The sequence below is a fragment of the Ursus arctos genome, unplaced genomic scaffold, assembly GCF_023065955.2.
Source record: "Ursus arctos isolate Adak ecotype North America unplaced genomic scaffold, UrsArc2.0 scaffold_22, whole genome shotgun sequence".
Taxonomy (NCBI): domain Eukaryota; kingdom Metazoa; phylum Chordata; class Mammalia; order Carnivora; family Ursidae; genus Ursus; species Ursus arctos.
Window position 1 is genome coordinate 7029551 of NW_026622897.1, and position 3820 is coordinate 7033370.

At 52.5% G+C, this 3820-nt stretch overlaps 1 protein-coding gene and 1 long non-coding RNA gene across 3 annotated transcripts in view; one reads left to right on the forward strand and one right to left on the reverse strand.

Annotated features, from left to right (window-relative positions):
• Positions 1-1029, reverse strand: part of RDX (radixin) — a 66119-nt gene extending 65090 nt beyond the window's left edge. The window contains exon 1 of one of the 2 annotated variants that reach the window (XM_026505799.4): positions 812-1029. The gene's annotated coding sequence lies outside the window, so the exon portion shown is untranslated. Of the gene's footprint in view, positions 92-811 lie in introns of those variants that run through there. The other variant, XM_048217374.2, reaches the window with a different exon arrangement.
• LOC113260086 (uncharacterized) overlaps positions 24-3820 on the forward strand; it is a 26121-nt gene continuing 22324 nt past the window's right edge. The window contains exon 1 of the long non-coding RNA XR_003317806.4: positions 24-211. This is a non-coding gene — a long non-coding RNA (uncharacterized LOC113260086). The remainder of the gene's footprint in view (positions 212-3820) is intronic.

Below are 3820 nucleotides of genomic sequence, written 5' to 3' on the forward strand. Positions count from 1 at the left end.
CTGTAAAGGAAGTGATGCGCCTTACTGAAACTGAAATAACGGAGCGCCCCTCTTTCGGAGTTAGCCCGGAAATGAAGTTGAGAAGCCTTCCCGGGAAGGGGGGCCGGTAAGGTCCTCAACTTGTGTGGTGGGCTCTGAGACACCACGCCGGGCTGCCCGCAGGCCAGGGCAAAGTTCCGGGGTCCGAGGCCGCCCGCAGCAGCAGCAGCAGGTAGAGCGGGCTGGCGGGGAGCGGCGGGCCTGTCCTCGCGGGTGCGGGTGCCGGGAGTGGCTCCGCGCCCCAAACCCCGTAATGCAACAGCCCTTTTGCCACTAAGGCGAACGCACGCTCTCTAGTAATTCAACACCCTTACTTTCAAACTGGAGGCCGGGGGGGGGGGGGGGGAGCGGCGCAGAAGTTCCAAGAAATCCCCCCTCCCGTACACTGCAAAATGTAATTCTACCCGCGCTGACTGGATTTTCAGAGTACGCTGAAAGGACGGGCCCGCGGGACCGCGCCCAGGCAGCGGGAAGCCGCCGCTCCCCCGGGGCTGGGGGGCTCCAGGGCCCACCCCGAGGGCGGACCAGCAACGCGCCGTGGCGGCTTCGGGCCGCGCCCCGCCGCTCTCGCCCGCCCCGGGGGCGGCCTGGCCCGCCGAGCCGTTAGAGCGGCGGCGCCGCGGCCCGCGGGGCGCGAACGGAAAGGCGCGCGAGGCCCTCGCGGCGCGGCCGCCGGGCAGCGCGGGCCCCCGCAACTTCTCGCCGCCACCTCAGCGTCTCCGGCGCCGCCTGGGAGCAGGGGGTGGGGGAAGGGAGGGCGCCGGCGGCTTACCCTGAGAGCGAGCGGCTCCTTCCCACCCCGAGCGCTGCCGGTGCGCTGGGCGGCGGCGCCGGGCGTCGCGGCTGCGGTAGGGAGGGACAGGAGGCGGTGGGAAGCACTGGGCCGCCAGAGACGAGAGGCGCCGCCACCACCGCAGACAGCTCCGCAATATGGCCGCCCGGCGGCTCCTCGGGGGAAAGGCGGGGCTGCCCCGCGCCCCCCGCCTCCCCCTGCCGGCCGGCCGGCCTCGCGCCGCGGCCTGAGCGCCAACGCCGCCGCCGCCGCCGCCGCCGCCGCCGCCGCCGTGAGGGCAGCTCGCGCCCCGCCCCCCGCGCTCGTGGCAGCCCGCCGCACGCGGCGTCGCCGGGGGTCGCCGCGGGTCGCCGCGCGGGGTGGGGACACGCGAGGGTCGGCCTCCGCCCGGGAGCCCCGCAGGGAGCCCTTCCTGGCGGGACTGGGCTGGAGGGACACGGGCTGTTAGGGCGGCGGGTCCGCCCCGCCCGAAGCTCGCGGTGCGCCCGCCGCCCCCCCTCCCCACGAGTGGAAACTTGAAACTCCCGCTGGTGCCAGAAAACTCGCCCAGGGCGTTTCCATCGCCCCCGAGGAGGGACTCCTCTTCCCGGAGGGGATCCAGAACCGAATCGGGCGGTGTTACTTGGCTGCTCAGCTGGAGAATCCTGGACCAGGAGACAGAAATGGGCCTATTTTAGAGGAATTTATATTTGCCACTGAGGGCGTTTAAAGGATTGTGGCAGTTTTTACCCAACTAGGAAAACTTGCTTTTTCGGATAACTCCACCAAAACCTCGATGGTTATGTCCCCAGTCTCGAGTGCAGATTTTTATCCTTTAGACAAGGACAATTGATAATTTTTTATTACGACCGACATCTTTTTTTTTTTTTTTTTTTTTTTTTGGGCAGTTGGAAGGACTTGATCAAGAAGAAAAAGTTTGAAGTGGGGCCCCCAAAGAGCAGCCAAACCTGAATTCTAGAATTAGAGAAGGTTAGACAATTGTTCCTAGCCTAACTCCAGGCGGCTCACTTTAGTAAGCGGCTGGGACTAGGCAGATTTCTTCCTAGTCCGTGTTCTGGCATCCACGCCAGGCTTCCATCCTCTCTCCTCGGTATCTTCTGCTGGGATTAAAAGAGCAACACCTGCTAAGAGTATATATGAACGGTAGTGCACAGAACCAGATCAGTCCAGCTTGCCCCGTTTGCAGTCTTTATGTAGTTTACCTTTTATGAACAAACTTGAGATTCAAATAACAAAATCTCAAGAGTGTATTCAACTTTTATAGAACAAATAATTCATATCCTTCCTGCCTTAGCATCTGTCTTCCCTGAGGCAGTAAGTAGCTGTTCTAGGAACTCTCTCCCCAGATCACTTTCACTAAGCTCAGGCTTCAGTTCACTAAGCTCCGAGCTTCAGTGAGTTTTCCCCACCGCCCTCTGCAACCTCCCTGAACAATTAAAAGCCCCAAGAGTTAAACTCAAAGGTCTTTAGATGGCAAATTCCTCAAGGATGGGAACCAGGTGTGTCCTTTTCTTAAAAGATTACTCCCTGACTTTATCCCCAGGGTGCAAGGATTATCCAGGTAATTGATCAGCCTTCCACATCAAGTTGCATGCATAAAGATAGGCAAAGTATTACGTAAATTCCTGGATAGTACACTAATCAAGCAAAAGTATGTAACACATACTTAGCAAAAGCTGCTACACTTTTACATACTTTTGCGATGAAAACAAAGGATTCACTATTGTTATGTGCTGGGCACTAGGGTAACAGGCTTTTTACATGAGCATCTCTTTTGATAATTACAACAACCCTGTGTTTGGGGTCAATATTAACATTGACCCCCCCCTTTTCAATCAGTAAATAAAGAGGCTCAAAGGAGTTAAGTAATTTGTAACATAGCCAGGAAGTGGCAGAGGAATGACCAAACCTAGTTATATTTGACTCCAAAGCCTTGATTTTATCCTATATTCTGCAACGGCAAACAGACCAGAAAATGTAACATTTCAGTTGGCTATCACATTAGTAAATATTTAAGTAAAAGAGAACATTCAAGGCTGGTGAGATAAAAAGGGTACTCTTAGACGTAGGGAGTGGGAGTGTAAGCTGAAACAACCTGTTTAGAAAGCAATTTGGCACAGTGATTCAACCTATAAAAATGTTCATCGTCTTGTAACCCTTAATCCCATATCTGGGATTCTTTCTGAATGAAATCATCTGAAATACAGCAAAAGCTTTATTCGTAAACTGTAGATCACAATATTATTTATAAGATGCAAAAATTAAACATGGAAACGAAATATCTTAAAGGTAGCCATATATGCTCTGAAACATTTTGGGTAACAACTTTAAATGTTTATGTAATGTGTATAACATCATGACATATTTTTTGTAGTATTGGAGGGAGGGAACAAGTTAGGAAACTATCCATGCAGTATGATCACATGTACATTTTTAAAAAACCAACAACAAAGAGGCTCCTGGGTAGCTCATTTGGTTGGGTGTGCGACTCTTGGTTTCTGCTCAGGTCATGATTTCCAAATTGTTAGGCTCTGCGTTCAATGCGGAGTCTGCTTGAGATTCTGTCTCTCCCTCTGTCCCTCCACACCGCACCCCCCCCCACCCTGTGCCCACGCTCTTCCTCTCTCAAAAAAAAAAAAAAAATATGAGGTGTTAGAAAAATGAGAAAGATTGAAACCGAGGGTTGGCTGGGTGGTCTTCTACGGGCATTTTTTTTTCTTTAATCTTTTCTTCAGTTTTTTTCTTTTACAGTGTAAAAAAATTATTTTAGTTTTACTACAGTGTGGATCATCAATCACCCAAAAACAGCAAAGGCACTGTTTCCTAAGTGTGAGGCTATTCTGTGAAAAACTGTGATGAACTGAGCTGGCAGAACTTTATATTAGGGGTCAGGTATCTTCATTGTAAATATCATCTACACACACCATTGTTTTGTTTTGTTCCTTACGTCAAATATATGCATCTTTAATGAAATGAGCGAATTGAAAA